At 35.3% G+C, this 20,382-nt stretch overlaps 1 protein-coding gene across 2 annotated transcripts in view; it reads left to right on the top strand.

Annotated features, from left to right (window-relative positions):
- SYT1 (synaptotagmin 1) overlaps nucleotides 1-20,382 on the top strand; it is a 597,051-nt gene that overhangs the window by 309,940 nt on the left and 266,729 nt on the right. For both annotated transcript variants that reach the window (XM_063446974.1, XM_063446973.1), the window contains exon 4: nucleotides 2,496-2,588. The gene's annotated coding sequence lies outside the window, so the exon portion shown is untranslated. The remainder of the gene's footprint in view (nucleotides 1-2,495; nucleotides 2,589-20,382) is intronic.

The raw sequence follows: 20,382 nt of genomic DNA, 5'->3' as shown, positions 1-20,382 counted from the left end.
TATAAGGCTCGGTCTATGGATGGATGGATGGATGGATAGGTGCATACCTTCTTGAATTTATGTATTTGTCTATTTCTTTTAAAATATCTTGGGGAAAAAATCTTGAAGTTTGTGCTTTATGAACTCATATCATTTATAAGAATATTTCTTATCATTCATTAATCATTTATCTCTCACAATCAGTTCCTACTAAGGCTTTTCCTTAATATGTTATTATAATACAAACCTATCTTTATTTTGCTATCCCTCACAATCTGTCTATGTTATAAACTTTTCATATCATATGTTGTGATGATGAAAACATATGTTTCGTTAGCAATGCCTGTGGTTTTTGCAGTTTGGTTGAATGTATGTTGCTATCAATGGCGTCATGCTGCCATCAATGTCATGTGATCACACCCCAACACATTGGGTTTCATTTAAAAATATTTAACTGTGAACACATTTTTATTTTAGGACAAAATTGCTGCTGGAAGAACAAGTGTAGGAAAACCATCGTAGTGTAGTTACTTTAGCTTTTTACCCAGTCTGAATGTTTAACGTATTAAAAAATAAAAGGACCTGCTTCATTACCAGTATTTTCTGAAGAGTTTGGGTTCATTGATCCTCATTGTCAAGGCAGATCCTGCTGCACCCTGAGATTCACATTTGGAGTTGGGAATTTTCAAATTATGTTATGGCGTCATTGAAGGCCCAAAGCTGATGTCAGCGAATTTCCTGTAAATTAGGATTCAAAATAATCTCACAACACAGCTGAAAAATTACAGTCAGTGTGCAAAGGTTTTTGGCTAAAAGATGCCTTTTTTTCTACCACCTTTTGAATGTCTTAACACCTTTAGTGTATCTTAACCCCTTTCAGTGTTACCTTTTGTCAGCTTTTTTTCTCTTAAACACCCTCTTTTACCCTCTAGTGTCTCTTACCCTCTAGTGTCTCCCCCTTGTATTTCTTATCCCCATTTGTGTCTCTTACTCCCCTCCTTTGTGTCTCCTGCCACCCTGTGTCTCTAACCCCAATGTCTCCTAACCCTCAGCATCTATTGCTCTCCCCACTGTGTATGTTATTCTCTCTGTAGTTCATTGATTGAGATAGAGAATCTTCTATATTCTCCACCAGTGTGACAGCTGCTCATTACTCATTACCCATTCCTTCCAGTCACAGTGAGCAGTTCCCTGTTTGACCAAGTAAAGGATAAAGAAGATAATATACCTTGGTCTGTGAGCCCACACTTCAGAATTGTAATTGTCAGGGTGTGCAGCTCTGTGCCCCCCCCCTTCCATCCTGTCACCTAGACATTGCAGCTCTGGACCGGTGCACCCTAAGGCAGACACCTGTGCAGCCTTCTGGTAGTACTGGCCCTGATTACAGTAAAATGCTTGTAATTACAAGATGTGAAACATCATTGCCCCGAGCATGCATAGAAACACAATACCGTGTATTTCATAACCAAGAACGGAAAATGTGCCCCTTTACTAATATTCCACAGGATACCATTATGTGATAATTCTCTGCATTCAAGACCGAAGCCTTAAATGACTAGTCACTAAAGTGTGTGGAATTTAAATGGGATTAAAAATGTTAAGCCGAAACAGCTGAATGATAAAGGAAATAAAATTATTAAGTCATGTTTTCAGTACAGTTAATTTGTCTAAAATTTTAAATTAAATTTTGAATTTAATGTTGAATTCAAAACAGTTCATATTTATTGAATAGCCCTGTTTGATGATCATATTATTTTTTACGTTTTTTTTTATTATTATTTAAATTCTTCTAGTAAATTAACTATTCTGTTTTTTTTTTTCCTTAATATTAATAATAACAAAGTATTTAACCAGGAAAGGAACATTTAGACTACTCTGGTTTTCAAGTACATCCTGGGGATGTTACCTTAGCCCAACATCCAGGGGTTGTTATATTATCTCAAGCTACCAAACACTGTTACAATATTAAATTGAATTTAACAAAATAGCCCCTATAAAATATCAAATTACTATGTATATATTAATATATATGAATGTATGTGTGCAATACTGATTTTAAGGTGCATGCTACAAGTTATTGGGACATAAAATCATAATGAAATATGATTTCTAAGATAACATAACATTGGGTTTGGAAATCTCTTCACTATGCTTGACCAATCGCAACTGTTAATTTTTAGTGAAATGATTTAGATGCTTTAGAAATAAAATTGTACAAATCTATAATCTATAATATAGTTAACTGCAATAGACTTTGCTACACAGCATTTGTTTTGCTGTTTTTATGTGTGCTAGAACTTAGAATGTAATTTCTGAGCCAACACACAAAGAATTTAAAATATCTCTTGTAAACTGTAAATGTTGTAAAAAGAATGTGTTTTACATATTTTTGGAATGCGTTTGTTTTATGTATACTGTAACAAAAAAAGATATATCCCTGTGTTTGAATGTTATATTCATGTATGCAGTATAATGTATGCAATATAGTATAATGTAATACTACACTTTCTATGTAGGTGACTGGCATTTGCTTGATTTGCATCAGGGATAAGGCTGCAAGGCAAAGCTAGGAAAGCGGAAAGGACTTTGAACAAAATCAAATTTAAAAGGTAAGGGACAACTTTTCCATTTTTTTTCTCTTTAATAATTTTTATAGTTTTATAGGACTTGAGAGCTACCATGTAAAATTGAAACTAAAATAGTCTAGTTCGATAAAACTTCCAACTCAAGCTTACATTTACTAATTTGTTGTAAGGTCTACACAACTCGTAGGTCACTGAACAGGTTTTTGTCATGGATAATTTGGTTTCACACCTGTACGGGTGTCTTTTCGTGCTTATTAAAAATTGAAAATGAAAATCTGGGAAGAGACATAGAGCTTTCAAAAAGACACTCATTTGTTTTCACAGAGACAGTAAAAACGCTATTTTACAATAATGCTTTCTGACATTTGACTATTATCTAATAACTGTAGCTGGCAAGAATTCTTTATGCTTTTTATAAGGGACTCCCCCTGTTAGTAGTTTATGTTCATTGAGAAACCAACTATGGTGAGATCCACAAATTGTTGATACACAAACAATTTAGTGTACATCTACTGCTCTGCCTTAGTGATGTCGCGAACATAACATTTTCGGTTCGCAAACCGCGAACGCGAATTTCCGCAAATGTTCGCGAACCGGGCGAACCGGGCGAACCGGGCGAACTGCCATAGACTTCAATATGCAGGCGAATTTTAAAACCCACAGGGACTCTTTCTGGCCACAATAGTGATTGAGGGGGGGGAGACCTACTCTCCTTCCCCCCGGCCCCCACCCCTGGGCAGCGGGTGAGGGCCATAAAGATAATGAGGGGGGGACCTACTGTACTCCCCCCTGGCCCCCACCACTGGGCGGAGGGTGGGGTTCATAATGATAATCAGGGGGGAGACCTACTGTCCTCAACCCCGGCCCCCACCACTGGGCGGCGGGTGGGGGCCATAAAGATAATGAGGGGGGAACCTACTGTCCTCCCCCTCTCCGGCCCCCACCCCTGTGCGGCAGGTGGGGGCCCTAGAAAAAACAATAAGGGGGGACCTACTGTCCCCCCCATGGCCCCTACCCCTGAGCGGTGGGTGGGGGCCCTAAAAAAAACAATAATGTGTAAAATGACAAAGAGCACTGTGATTGGATGGATTTCAAGCCATCCAATCACAGTGCTCTGTGTCATTGTACACAGCGTGGGAAAGTTCTTTGGAATTTTCCCACGCTGTGTAAATTGACAAAGAGCACTCTAATTGGCTTAAACCAGCCAATCAGAGTGTTCTTAGCTTAATTGCAGGGCATGGCAAGGCTTTATAAGCCTCCCCCCCCATGCAGAGCTCAGTCTGCGCGGAGCCCTCCATGGGTGAAGATGGATTATTATTTTTTGCGCTCGTTTTTTTTTTTGTTTTGTTTTTTAATTGCGTCGGTTATTATGTTTTTTTGTTTGGCCTTTTTTGGGGCTGAAAAAAAAAAGATTTTAGAAGAAAGATAACATCGAGTGGTAAGTTGTTTTTTTCCAATTTTTTTTACAGGTTCTTAGTTAAAGGTCCCCCTCATTATTTTTAGGGTGAGGGGGGTAGGTAGGGGGATATTTTTTTGGGGGGGGAGGGGGTGACTAGGGTCCCCCCATTTTATTTAGGGCCGCCACCCGCCGCTCAGGGGTGGGGGCCAGAGGGGAGGACATTAGGTCCCCCCCTTTATTAGTATTTAGGGCCCCCACCCACCACTCAGGGGTGGGGGCAGGGGGGGACAGTAGGTCCCCCTTAATGTTTTTTTTAGGGCCCCCACCCACCGCTCAGGGGTGGGGGCCGGGGGTGGACAGTAGGTCCCCCCTTATTGTTTTGTTTAGGGCCCCCACCCACCGCTCAGGGGTGGGGGCCGGGGAGGGGACAGTAGGTCCCCCCTTATTGTTTTTTATAGGGCCCCCACCTACCGCTAAGGGGTGGGGGCCGGGGGGGACAGTAGGTCCCCCATTGTGATTTATGGCCGCCACCCACCGTGCAGGGGTGGGGGCTGGGGGGGAGGACAGTAGGTCCCTCCCTTATTGTTTTTTTATGGCCCCCACCCACCGCTCAGGGGTGGGGGCCGGGGGTTGGGACAGTAGGTCCCCCCCTTATTTTTTTTTTAGGGCCCCCACCCACCACTCAGAGGTGGGGGACGGGGGGGGACAGTAGGTCCCCCCATTGTGATTTTTTTGGCCCCCCACCCACTGTGCAGGGGTGGGGGCCAGGGGGAGGACAGTAGGTCCCCCCCTCATTATTTTTATGGCCCCCACCCACCGTGCAGGGGTGGGGGCGGGAGGGGAGGACCGTAGGTCCCCCCCTCATTATTTTTATGGCCCCCACCCAACGCTCACGGGTGGGGGGCGGGGGGAGGACAGTAGGTCCCCCCTCTTTATTTTTATGGACCCCACCCATCACTCAGGGGTGGGGGCTGGGGGGGCAGTAGGTCCCCTCTTATTGTTTTTTTTAGGGCCCCCACCCACCGTTCAGGGGAGGGGGCTGGGGTGGACAGTAGGTCCCCCCATTGTGATTTATGGCCCCCACCCACCGCGCAAAATATATCCACATGGAAGAAAAAACTCTTTGCTTCTCTACTACATTCACAACTTCAAAGGATGCAGCAAATGTTGTTAAAACATTAATTATCTTGCTTTGATGTGTAATTAGAATGTAATCTATGACAACCTGCAAAGGTTTATGAATCAAAGAGTAATATAGTTAGCTGTTAGGCCTACTTATTTCATTGTCAACCTAAAAACAATATGATATATGTCAGGGATAGCTGGCAGACTCTCAATGTGCTGTTGAACTACAACAACCAGGATTCCCAACAGCCAACAGGTTGATATTGACATCAATGAACCTTTGAGTTCAAAATAGCTAATGGTCTACTTATTAACACATACACGTATTTAATAAGACAACCACTGCTTTTAAGTCACTGTTAGTTTACATTTTCCATCCCCTGATGCTTAATTACCATGGATAATAGAAACCTATTCTACAATTTATAAACAATCCATCAAGAAAAATGTATCTTAATAGAAATGGGGATTTACATGTCTCACTAATAAAAATGTGGGATAAAATCCAACGTGTGGAGCTACCACAATGGGAAGCAGTATAATGTACATGTTTAATTTGCTGGTTTCCATGGTGATTGCTTCACTTTTACAACTCAATCCCACTTTTCTGTGAAAAACATGTTAATAAATCTCCATCAGTAACTCGAATTTGGTATTAACCCAATGACCCATAGAGGTATTGAAAAAGCCTTACTTAATAAGTGTTCACTGTTTAATACATGAAGGATTTCAGAACAATTTCTATTTATAGACATTGACATTGTGCTAGATAATATGTCCCGATGCTATTTTTGTTTAACTAATCAAATGTAATCCTATTACATAACACTTTGTCTTTTTCATCATCTGGTTTCGGATAATGGTACATTTGAATGCATCTTTATTACATTTAAATCTATTTTCCTGATGGTAATGCGATGTGTTAAGAGAAAGATAGAGGGAGAGAGAGAAAATATATACTTTTTCATTGTTTTTCTTTAATCTTAAAGGATATTGTGCTTTTTTAGGAAGTCTAAATTAATTCATTTATTTATTTATTTGTGTACATTGTGTATAGGTAGTTAAAAGATCATACGTTGACCATATGTTAAACATAAACCAAAAATTACATATGGCACATGACACTATTATCTCTTTTAACAGCACAGTAAAATATTACGGGCTAGAGATTGTTTCTTGTGACAGATGGTATTTGTATGCTAGCCAGCTGTGCCAGTAGCATAACTGTTTTTAATTAATTACAGGTATGTCAACATAATATTTTGGGCAAAGTATTTTTATTTATTTATTTATTTATTTATTTATTTATTTTTTTACAAAAATATAATATGCACTTATTGAGTGGGATAGGTCACTGACAATTATTGAGACAAAAATGCATTGCATGTATACATATGGGCTATTTGCCTGAAGTAAGAGGTAGAGTATGAAAATGCCAATATATGTAAATAACAAAATAACTAATAACAAGGACAAAAAGCAGGGGTGGGGGGGAGGGAAATAAGAGGTAAACAGAAACAGGAAAGTGAAAACATGGTATTTAACTATGCAACAATATCAAGAAAAATCATATAATTGCATATTACATGAATATATATAAATATATTATATTATATTATATTATATATATATATATATATATATATATATATATGTGTGTGTGTGTGTGTGTGTGCTGCAAAATGGAACGAAAGGTATAATACATATCTGTATAATTGACACCAGTACTCAAAAAAGAAGTATATATATATATATATATATATATATATAAAACCTTAAGGACACATGGCAGAAATATTCCGTCATGATTCCTTTTTATTTCTGAAGTTGTGTCCTTAAGGGGTTAATATAGTTAATACTTTTTACTTTAGTTTATATTTATTTCTGTGCTTTTAAAAAAAATAAACAAAACATGAAAAGACATCAAATTGCACCAAAGAGAAGAAATCTGTGTGTGTTTCTACTGGCGACAGCTTTTACAAAACCTTTCATTTGTGTTTTGCTTTTTTCCACTGAACTTTAATGTGTTGATTATGGTCCAAACATTGTCAGAGCTATTATAGTGTACAAGATATACATCTGAAACTCTGAGGTACTATAATGATACATTGACCAAAGATATAAAAATACAAGATAAAGAACTTTATCCTGTGATTTTCATCTAGGGTATTACATTTTCCAGACAACAATATCCTCTTGAAAAAGAAAATTAATCAAATTGACAGCAGCATCTTGTAAACAGCTAATATATATATATAACAAAGACAGTGTTACATATATTGTCAACGTTCCAATACTATCTTTCCGTATATTATCAGAATTAATTTTAAAAAAGAAATTAAAGAAAAATTTTATGCAAATACAAGGTATGTATATCTGAACATGATACATCTTCTCCATAGAGGATATTGGATAGATTAAGGGAATGGGCAGATGAGATTCAATATAGTAAATGCAAAGTTATAAAAAGAATATATACTGGATACCAGTAGGTGTATAGGCGCTTCCAAAATTATTTAGTACTAGGTGTATGTGTAAAAAAGGTGTTTCCCCTATCACCTTAAAGCTTAGACAAGTAAAAAAAACATAGAGGATAAACCCCTATTTAAACATACACAACACCCAAGTGTCAATAGGAGAATAAAAGTGTATACATATAATTTACGGTATATAACACTGAAAATGTCCCACTGTAGGTAAGGGTACAAGGTATGAGAATCTATAAGAAAATAAGTAAAACAAAACATGGTGTAACCTGTTAAAATCTACATTGTCAGCTTCAAGGTGCCAGTATTGGCTTGGATTGTGGAACTAATGTATAGAAGGATCTGGTGCAGAATTGCTTTTGGTCCCCCGTCCAGCGCCATAGTGGCCAAAAGCTAGATCCCCACCTGTTTTACAAATACCACAATGCTTTGTCAGCTTGGAATCTACCACTAACCCATCCTCTCAGGGTTGTATTTGTGATCATGTTTGTGTTTGAATGTAAGCACATTTTTGTATGGAGTATGTATGTGCATGTAGGGGTTTATTTGTGTATAGTGTGTATGTGGGTTGTTGATCCGAAGATAAATCAGTTGGCCATTATTTAGTCAAGAATTATTTTGTTTCTGTTTTTGCGGCATAATTGGCCATGGCTTTACATTTTTATTTTGTTGTTGCTTTCTATTGTATGAAAATACAGTTAAAGGAACAGAACACAGAAAAAAAATACAGTTTTACATTTTTCACCTTTGTTAGCAAACAAATATATTGATTCAGTTACACCATGAGGCCATTTTGTATTTTGCCCACCACTTTGCAACAGTACCCCAATATCGGTGGGTCCTACACTAATGTTAACATGGGAGAGTTGCATACTAACTTGCAATACTTACTTACAGTTTATATTGCTTCCAGAAGCTCATCAATTTATGCTTTCCTGTGGTCACCTCCAAAGGGGCACCTAAAGTGGAGGGTGGAGTGCTCAGCTCAATGGAAATCTGGTCCGGATTCCAAATCTACACAGAAAAAAAAATAGGGAATTGGAAACACACCCAGAACATGCATTGTTAAGTAGTGTTGCTGCTGTAAAGACGAAAACATATACAAAATACAGTTAAAGTTATGCTTTCTATTTTATTTTACAGAATACAAATATGCATTTTAAAGGTTAAACTCATTGGACTTAAATCTTTATTCACTCATACTATATATATATAACATATAAAGTTATGTGAGCTGTGTGAGTTTTTCCCTTGGGGATATTTCATGTTGGAGCAACGGATAACATAAAGACATGGGCAGCCTCTTATTTTTCACACAGGTTTGTTGCTCTATAACATTCTAGGATCTAGGCTATTCATTATCTTTGTAGTGAACATTAATTGCATCTGAATTTATGACATTGTAGCCTTATACTAATTTCTAAGTTAGAATATATTTTCATTTAAAATTTTGCAAACTTTAAAAAATAAAAAATAACTTTTTTTATGTTCGAGTTTGATATACATTTCTATTAATTATTTTGCATAATTTATAATAGTTTCAAACCATAAAAGACAATATCAGCATGTTGATTCTTTGGAGCAATTGTTCATTGTGTGATATTTGACAGTGAACATTGCAGCCATTGTTATAACGTGCTTGCTGTGGATAATTAAATGGTTGTGATTCCAGCTGTAATTCTAGTTTAGAAATATTTATTCTACATCTGTAATTTATTTTTTTATTCATCCATGACCTTGATAATCCTATATTGTTACCTAGACAATAACATTGTTCCTGATAGTTCTCTTTGTGTTTAACTGTTCTGTGTAGAAGCCTAGTTTTGATAAAGAAAAGAAGATATTGGTGGATTCTGTGCAGAGCAGGTTTATAACTTATAGCACTAATATTTAATCTAGTTGTAGCTAATTATGTCCTTAGCTTTTGTTATAATATATTGAGTTAATTAATTCTTCCATCAGTGACACACTGCATCCCAATCACTGATATACAATAAAGATGTTTAACGGTGAAACCGTCTTCCTCTGAACTCATGTCAACCTACACACTATTACAGTTGGACATTGACCCTAAAATCCAAGCCCTGATCACACAAAAAAAAGAATTATTTAAATTTGACAGCTTTGACGTTTAGTCCACCTGACCTGAAGTGATTTGGAATAACCTTGAATGGAAATAATATTTAGCTGATAAGACTACTTATTATGAATCATCTCTTTGGGTGATCAATGCACGTCTGGCAGATAAGTTGATATTTCTCTTATAACACCAAGGTTACCTACTGTTTAAAAAGAATGAAAACTGTGTCTAATAAAGCAATCTTTGGTAAGGTCCATGAATTCACAACACACAGAGCAAATATACTAAATAATATTTAGAATATTTTCATGTGAATTCTATACATACGTTGCAAACCTATGCAAACATATACAAATGTTGCAGATTGTATTACAGTATAATACACAATATCTAAACTAAAATATATATTAGACAATAAAGTATGTAATAGTTGGTAAGTTTATCATATTAATGAAGAAGTAAGGTAGAATACAAACCCTTACTTAAAATGTATATACATAACAAATTAAAACAGGAAGACTTCACTCACCTAGTCACCTAGGCCAGGGGTGGGGAACCTTCAGCTCTCCAGATGTTTTGGACTACATCTCCCATGATGCTTTGCCAGCATTATGTGTGTAAGAGCATTATGGGGGATGTAGTCCACAACATCTGGAGAGCCGAAGGTTGCCTATCCCTGACCTAGGCTCAATGTGATTTATTCTTTAAATACTGTGCATTTTAAAAAGATATGTGCAATATCAATACATTCAAAATAATAAAAAAATAAATAGAAACTCACATTTCAAGCGCCTGCATTTTTTTTTGCAAAACTCAATAATTTAGGATTTGCATTGAGCCCTCGTCAAACCAGGAAGTTAATTTTCACAGCACTGCAAAGGTTTTTCCCCAAGCAGTGATTTAAGGGGACAGCAAGTATTTCATGGGAGGTCAAATTAATGGTAGGAAAGTTTATATAGCATAACTTTTAGAGCAAACTGGAAACCCCACACGATAAAAAGAAGGGGTAGAAAGAGTACACGTATGAAGGAAAGAGAATTATTCATATTAAAAAAGAATATTGAGAACCAACAACCCAGCACAACTAAACTACTAAATGTAATTAAGCTTACATATTTCATTAAATATAAATGATATTGGGGTATTTATCTCCCTTATTTTTACTACACATTCACTGATTGTGTTTGTATTTTCTAAAGATCTGTGGGTCTTGTACATGCGCTGCACACTATTTTTGTTTTTGTGTAAATATAAATGAGTGCCTGTAGTTTCCCTTCACTTAATGTAAGCCCTCACAACATAGTAAAATATATGTTTAATTATAACTTACATAATGCAAAATAAAAAATAAAGTATATTTATTCATTTTCTTGTAGAAGGACTTAAAAATTCATATGTTAAATTCAATAACTATTCCTGTAGTTGGTATGAGAGAAATGTGAAGAATTCTATAATGGAAAGAAAAATATAGTGATAAGCACACATTTTATTTTCAGGTGGAATTCTTTTGTACTGACTAGCGTTGTCTTAAGTATATATGACAAATGATAACTAGAGATGATAAAAAAATACATACTATGTAATTCAGGTTATAATTTCCAGTCTGATTTACTTATATACAATAATCTTTTCTGCATACATAAGCAGGTCGGTTGCTTACTAAACCGTGAAAGAAAATACACACCACTTCAAAAGTATTCAAGCTGTACAAAATGGCCATTAAGAAAAGAGATTGAAACTCAGTGGGGCTAAATTAGATTTGTTACTTCTTGAAACTGAAGTCCCTTTGGTAGTTGGTTCAAGCTAAAAAGCTGATTGGGAAAAAGTAGAACAAGAGGCCGACTGCAATTTTTCATAGTTATTGTGGGTGACACATCTAAAGTAGAAGAATGCAGGCACGGGAAAGCACATAAATTAGACAAATGAAAGAGTTTCTCGACTGCTTCAAAAGAAGCGACAAATATATGAAACAAATAAAAAGTAATAATTCACGAACAGGTGACAAATAGCTTAATCTAGCTCTTTAATATGTGCTCTATCAGGAAAAAGAAGGAATGTAACTGCCGAGGTAAAAAAAAGGAACTCGAAAATCGCATGCATGTCTAATGACTGATAACACTAGGTACTAGGAGAAATATGTAGATTGTGTGATAGAATCTTTTAATTTGTACTATGGCAGGTTATATTCTAATGTAATTTTGCTTGGTAGTCAAAACAAATTGAAACCAAGTAAGGAATCTATATATTCCAGTATGCATCTGAGAGTATTATTTTTGTTAATGGTATATGTATGATATATGCAGTAATTAATTGTTATATACAAAAAATCCTGCTTGTTATAAACTGCATATAGATATAAAAGTTCATTACATTTAGATGGACGCATAGACGGATAGACAGTCAGATGGATGATTGGACATAAAAATATTTGTTAGGAGGTTCAATTAAATCAAATCTATATAATTCATCTAAAATATATATTGTAAAACATGACTAGAGTATTGACAAATGAAATGTTCTTTTAGAATACATAGAAGAAAAGATATAGAAAATAAAAATATAAGAAGCATAACACAATATTGTCAAAGTATAAAAATGTTAACATAAGATCAAAGTAACTTCAACTGAAGCAATAAAAGGCATATATCACCAGATATTGCGTCTCTATTTAACTCTACTATCACTTCAGTTGGCTTTGTTTCACCTAGGTATGTATAAATATTATGTCTCCTATAAAAGATTATCTAATAATGTGTTTGGGTATGAGTAACATTTCAACCTCTCACTGGGCCTTTATCAAACAAAGGGACTAGTGTAGGACTAAAACATCACTCTTTTTGGGTACCCAATGGAAGGACCACATCTTTGGAGGATTTGTGGTTTTATTTATTGGATATATGTAGCGAATGTTGGAAGAGCTGTGATCCTTGCATTCTGAGATGATTTGCTGTATCCTGTTAAAATATTTTGTGTAAAAGAGCAGACTTAATTTATGTTATAGAATGATATATAGTCATGGAACAATATGACAACTTGTTTCATACTGAAACTCAACTTTGTGACAAATTCCAAATATGGCAGCAAGAGACTTTGGAAAAAAGGGTAATTTCATATTTTAATATAAAATAATTCACGGTTTGATCTAAATAGGTGTATCAAACATGAAGTTCAACATATAAAGTGCAAAACTCATAATATACTCAGTTAAAGTCCACGTTTCTTCTTTTTTCTAAAATATAACTTGAAACCTAAGTATGCCTTTTCCTTTTTTTATGATACCAGCTTTCAAGCCACCGTCATGTTTTTTAAGGGGATATTTTACCTCACGATCCTTCTTTCTAAATGGTCTGTAAAAGAAAATGAATTACATTTAAGGGCTTAAATGGCTTAGACCCCTGATTCTTCTAACCCACCACAAGTAAGCAGATCATTTGTTTACCTGTGTTATCTTTCACACCAGAGAGAGACAATTAAAACTAGTGATTTGGAAACAGTCTCAACATTTCCATAAGAAGATTTTAGAAAAAGAGACGACAGAATTAAGAGAATAATGTTATTCAGAAATTAAAACACGACAAATTCACTTTATCAAATGTACATTGCAAGTGTGAAAGAAGTAACAGATATTTTTTTTTAAATTTAATATTTTAAAGTTGCTTCAATATTTTTGCTTGGTTCTACCTATAAAATGAGCAAACTTTACTACAGCTAACATGTCACCAAACAGTTAAGAGTGCACTATGGTTTAATTTTACAAGCATTAAGCTCATACAAAAACAAAATGCGAAGCATGTGGTTCAATAAATATAATTTTCTAAAAATTAAACATTATGTATTTTCTTTTATTTTCATTTTTTTAAGTTACATTTATGACGGATGTATGAGCTTTTAATTTATACAATTCTAAACTGAGATATTTCTTTATTTCAAAATATTTGTTATCATGGAAAATTATGTAAATTGCAATATCAAAAGTCAAGGGAAAAACATGCTTTTAGAAGCTGAATATGTGAATATACTATGTCAACTACTGCTGTACCAAGCCAAAATAACAAGTGAGAGTCATACACCATCATAAGCAGATTGTTTCCATTTTTTTTAATGATGTTTTTGCAATTTAAAAAAAAAAAAGTAGTTTGAGCGTGAATGGTTTCAACACAGGTACATAGATGACAAGACATACCATCATTTATTTATCTCAGTCTAGAAAGGTTGGTCATTGCAGAAAATTCATTCTTGAAATGGAGATTTCAAGTGAATTGTCAAATGACTTTCAATAAAGAACTTCTCTTCATTGTGTTGTCGTGACTGTTCTATAGGTGAAATTACTTTATTGCTATCGTTTTTCAACAAAAGTAATAGCCTTGTATAAACCCAGGAATGCAGTGACGACCGTTCTTATCAATGTCTATTGTATGCTGCTTAAAATGATCACGTCATCCATAAACCACATGAATTCCACATTAACCCCTTAAGGACACATGATGGAAATGTTTCGTCATGCTGGTCTTTTACTTCTAAAGATGTGTACTTAAGGTGTTAAGTGTGCAATCTGATAACATTCCCATCAAGTATGTACATGTGATGATCTGAAGTTTGCATTACCACACAGCATTGTACCATGAAGTATATTTAAGAGTGGTCGCACCTATATCCACATGATGCAATCAGCATCTCACAGTCCCTAATGTGCAGACTTACAGATTTGTGGGATGCTTCTGCACCACTTGTTGGTGAGGTGACTGTGCATGCATGAATAGATTACATTTTATTCTCTTAAAAGTAACACCAAGTCTTTTTAGTTACGTTACTCTTTTTAGAACTTCATGAAATGTACAATACAGATTAATTTGAATTACCATATTTATCTCTGCTAAGAAATTTTAAAGGACCACTATAGTCACCCAGACCACTTCAGCTCAATCACCCAGGTTTTAACCCTGTAGCGGTACATAGCAGTTTCAGAGGAACTGCTATGTTTACATTGCAGGGTTAATCCAGCCTCTAGTGGCTGTCTTCCTGAGGGAGCCCGGTGCTGGATTAAGAAAAGTGGCTGAAGGGGTTTTAACCCCTTCAGCCCAATGGGAGGGGGACCCTGAGTGTGGGGGGACCTAAGGATTATATAGTGTCAGGAAAACAAGTTTGTTTTCCTGACACTATAGTGATCCTTTAACTCTCACAGAAAAAAATTATTTTGTATGATTAAACTGATGTGTAATTAAGCTTTATGTTAGTTTGGAGGGCGCTGCATAACAGATTTGTAAACATGCACAACAATATTTTTAAGTGCATATCAATAGCCATATATTCAATATACAGTATATATAGTATAAATTTGCTTAGTGTTTTCAACAACATGGATAACAAGTTCCCCATACTGAATCTTCATTTTCAACAAACCAAATATTTAAGGGACACTATAGTCACCAAAACAAATTTAGGTTGCTGAAGCAGTTTTGGTGTATAGATCATGCCTCTGCAGTCCCAATGCACAATAATCTGCCATTTAGGAGTTGAATTACATTGTTTATACAGCCCTAGTCACACCTCCCTGCATGTGACTTACACATTCTTCCCAAACACTTCCTGTAGAGAGACATCTAATGTTTATACTTCCTTTATTGCACAGTCTGTTTAATTTAAACATTTCTTATTTCCTGTCCTGTTAACAGCTTGCTGGATCTAGCATGAGCCTTGTGTGTGATTAAAGTCCAATTTACAGAGCAGGAGATAAAAACTTATAAAGTAAGTTAGCATCTGATTGAAAATGAAACTTTTTTTAATGCTGGGTGGGTGAGTCACAGTCAGGGGAGGTGTGGCTATGGCTGCAAGGACAAAAACAAAAGTAATTTAACTCCTACCTTGCAGAGAATTGAGCGGTGAGACTTCAGAGGTATAATCTATACACAAACACCCCTTCGTTTAGCTAAAGTTGTTTTGGAGACTATAGTGTTCCTTTAATTTAACCTTAGGTTTAATATATATGGTCTGAGATATTAGTGGTCTCAGTATAACAGTGTTCAATGATGCTCAAAGAAACCTTGCATGGATTTACTAACAAAGTTTTAGAGAAAAAATATATTAACTTTAAAAGGATTTGCATATACAGAACATGATGTTTACTGTGGTCATTCTGAGTTTGTATTTTACATTAGTATTGAACAAAATAAAAAACATAATATGCCAAAGGAGCATCTGTGCAACAATTACTGTGTCAGTCTATTGTATCTGAAAATTATTACTTTGAAATTGCATGCCTGCCTAAACAATTCTGTGATTGGCTATCTCTTTTGAGAAAATGCATTTGTGTTTTATTCTTTTTAATGCTTGAAGTAAATTATATAGTTCCCCTATCCTAATGTTATGGCAGTATAAGCTAGTTTGGCTTTTAAGAAAGAATATAAAAGTACTTGCTAGCTCCTAAGCCAATTTCCTTCTTTAACTGTTATGTATAAATTGCTGAGTGCAAAAGCATGTGATTTGTGATGAAAGCAGCATTTCCTGTACACAATTCACTTAAATTATAGGTGGGACACTTTCTATTTTCCTGGAATAAAAGGCCAATCCTAATTTCTGCTTTTAGCTGGTTGTCATGTGGCCAGCTTTAATGATCTGTCTACATAGAGTTCCTACTTTGAAACAAAAATGCAATCACATAGAAAAGTTAATGTACATTAACATTACCAATATCATGTTTGAGTACATTAGAACCAATATCTTTGGTTGTGTAGTTGTTCTTTAACCCCTTAAGGACCAAACTTCTGGAATAAAAGGGAATCATGACATGTCACACATGTCATGTGTCCTTAAGGGGTTAAACTTTAGATTTATTATGAGTGTAAACCTATAAAATATACTTGGTTAAAGTCAAAAAGTCACTATAGTCACCAAAACAACTTAAGCTTAATAAAGCAGTTTTTGGAGTATCGATCATCCACCTGCAGTCTCACTAGTCACTGTGACTATAGTGTCCCTTTAAGAGAACCTGTAAATAACCTTATTGTCTTTCTGATCATCTTACGTTAACAATTCCTTACCATTCCTTATATACCATATATTTTTTATATATATTTTTTCAGTTTTTTAATTTTATGCTGTACTTAAAAATTATTTAAGGTTTTTCAATTAAACAAATTTGTGTTTCTTCTAATTCCAAACTCTTTACTCACACTGTCAGTCTAGAATGTATCAACATGTCATGTCATGCATTAAAGGGGACACTATAGACACCCATTGAAGTGATCTGGTGCAGTATCCCTGTCCCCTTAACCCTGCAATGTAAATCAAAGCCATTTTAACCCCTTAAGGACCAAACTTCTGAAATAAAAGGGAATCATGACATGTCACACATGTCATGTGTCCTTAAGGGGTTAAAGAGTTTTCGAGTTTTCATTGTAGGGTAAAGATTGAGTGGTCACTAGCTACTTAAGGCACTTTGCATGAGGACACCTAGCATCTTGAAAATCACCATAGGAAAGCATTGATCCAATGCTCTACTATAGGGAAGGCCTAATGAGCATGCGGTATTCACCACGCATTAGATCCTCCATAGCCATGATGTCATGGGAGGACGAGACAGACAACATTGCTGCAATTGGGTAAGTGAAAGAAAGGGTTTTTTAAACCTTTCATGATGAGAGGGCATGGAGGCAGAGGAACACGGTAGCTTTAGGAGTACCGCTTTGTAATCCAAACACTGTAGTTTTCTTTAATTATTTTAAGCTTTGGATGGTGAAACTTCCTCTTTGGGTATCCTCTTTGCTACATGATTACTTTTATATAAAACATGCAACAAACAATAAATTATGTAAATAAAAACAACATAACTGCACATATATTGTGTAGCAGTATGTATAACATTTATTTAGTATATATATTAAGTGTTAAACACTGACACTATTTATGATGCCTTTTGGCTTTACAAATGAAAAGTCCCCTTTCTCTCTACATCAGTCTTCATCTTCTGTACAAGAGTAAAGCAGAGCACTATTGTAAATTTGTTTGGCTGCATTACGATGACCCAAGGCATGTCACTTTATCTCTCTGATTCCCAGACACTAAATACAATTGTAACTTCTTCTGGGCAAAGATTTGTCTTGTATGTCTTGCTTTCTGGTGTACAGCATTTCAACTTCACAATAAGCTTATGTTATAAACAAACAAACATGCCACGGAGAGATAAATTATATGAAACAAAAAATATTACTGGATGTTATTGACTTTGATAAAAATTCATAAAGTAACTTAAAACAATATCTACTTGTTAGTTCAATTAAGTCTTTACTTATACATGTATATTTTAAAGATTTTGATTTAGACATTGATTTAATATTTTCGAATAAGCTTTTCAGATTATAATTTTTTTTCTAAATATTAAAATATCAAAAAAATCTAAGTATTATAAATTTATAATATATTTCAAAATATTAAATTATTTCAGAAGCATATCAAACAATATTAAAGTGAGGCCTTAGAGCACTATACCAAAATAACAATAACAGCCAAATCACTTTGTCTGAAAATAACATTTAGTTTGGGTAGTCTATACTCGTCATCCATGTGGCAGTTCACATCGTCCTAATATCATTCGTACAAAATATTAAGCAAAACAATTCAGATGAACTAAATTCAGATGAACAAAATTACTGACTTGCATTTTTGCTCCATTTTGCTCTTTCTGAGATGAAAAAAAAGAGAAAAAATAACCTATAGAGGAAAAATAGGAGCAATAAAACTCTATGTTTATATGTTTATATTGATGAAATATATAATATATAAATATCGATTTTTTTTTTTACTGCTACTTGTTTCCCCTCTATTGGTCACTTCACAATTGATCTGTGAATAAAATCAAAATTAAGGGACTGTCCTCTAACCATCAATCGTGAAATTCCCCTTCAATTATATCTTGCTGGTGCCACAGACAGAACTCCGAATCACACAAACATATTCATTCATTGTGCAAGTCATTTGCTTGCTTATATGTCCATATGGCACTTCGGCATTACAAAATTAAATTGGCCTAAATTCAGATCAATTGCAGTTCAGCCAAAAATTAAAGCACAAGTCTACTTAATTGCAGTTTAATTAGATGGAGGTTATGAAAAGCATTTTTTGTTGTCTCCACATCCAGTCAGCATATTTACTATCAAAAAGAACAAGATTTATTCTTGTTTTTTTCAGGACAAGGGTATATATTTTCGAAGTTTTCAAGTTCTCTTCTAGTTCTAGTATTGCCTGATTTCATGTTTTAATCACCCATTGACAGCTTTAGGTTATCTTATCTGGATGCAGCCATATTTTTTCCCTATAGAAAATCTCACCTTGTATATTATTAAATTAGTTCAAAACAGTTGTGCTACAAGATCTGCATACATAAATTGTAACTTCTTCTGGACATAGAATAATTAAATTATTTCCTACTGTATATTATGTAAACTGTGTACTATTATTACATGCCCGTTTTGCATTTTATCTGATGTATACATGTCCTTCATTTTTCACAATAGAAACACTCTATTTAAGGCAAGGTCATAAAATTGATTTATAGTTTGTCATGATCACTAGTGATGTCCCGAACAGTTCGCCGGGAACCGTTCGCCAGCGAACATAGTGTGTTTGCGGTCGCGAACACGCGCGATGTTCGGTGCGCCCCCTATTCGTCATCATTGAGTAAACTTTGATCCTGTACCTCACAGTCAGCAGACACATTCCAGCCAATCAGCAGCAGACCCTCGCTCCCAGACCCTCCCACCTCCATGACGAATAGGGGGCGGACCGAACATTGCGCGTGTTCGCGACCGCGAACACGCTATTGTGGTGACATTCTGTCATCAAACTAATATGGTGACCAGGGGTCATGTGACCAAGCTCATGTATGCATTTCTCACAGTGGGATAAGCTTTACCTTTGATATGGTAATTCAATACCTTTACAGGTCAGGAAAGAGATAACCACTCCCCCCTATCCCCATTCCTCTCTGTTCCTTCTTGGCTGGGCTACTAAGCAGACCCTTAAGCAGACATGGGCTAATTTTTATCATGGTGAACTGTGAGTGGGATCTGGTGATTTTATAAGATTTAGTTGTTATTATTAGTTAGGTTGTTGTTGCTGTTGTTGTTGTTGGTATAGTTAGTTAGATTGTGTGTCATTATTTGTATGTTGTTGTTGTTTTGTCTCTGAATAAATATTTGTTAAAGTAGACGGACCAGAGTTTATATGTGTATGCGTACATAATAATTTATAGAGTTTGGTAATACACCACAGCTATGTTCGCTGGCGAAATGTTCCCGGCGAACTGTTCGGGACATCACTAATGATCACCTCTTTTCTTCTACTATTAATCCCTCTTCCTATATTATCATTTGTGTTGGGTTTCGCTACCACATTGTTTTCACGATAACTCCAAGTTCCATTCTTCTTCTATTAGAATAAGTATGAATCCATTCACGGTATATTTTAGGAGATGGTCTTTATAGTGTAACGTGTTTTAAAATTAAACTTTTACTTGCTATGTTTTCAATCATTGTTCTACTTTTAACTTATTGTTTTTAACATAAGAACCGTTGAATCTGTTGCAAAAATCTGTCGTGGCATTTCATATCTCACTTTCTGTTTGCCATATCACCACTCAATTCAACGTTGTACATATCTATGGCTTACAATTTTTCTTCCTATGTGTATTATGCAAACGAAGAGCTTTTATAAGAGCCATTGTTTGGATTTTCT

The sequence above is a fragment of the Pelobates fuscus genome, chromosome 3 (assembly GCF_036172605.1).
Source record: "Pelobates fuscus isolate aPelFus1 chromosome 3, aPelFus1.pri, whole genome shotgun sequence".
Lineage (NCBI taxonomy): Eukaryota > Metazoa > Chordata > Amphibia > Anura > Pelobatidae > Pelobates > Pelobates fuscus.
This window is presented reverse-complemented; position numbering and strand designations above follow the sequence as displayed.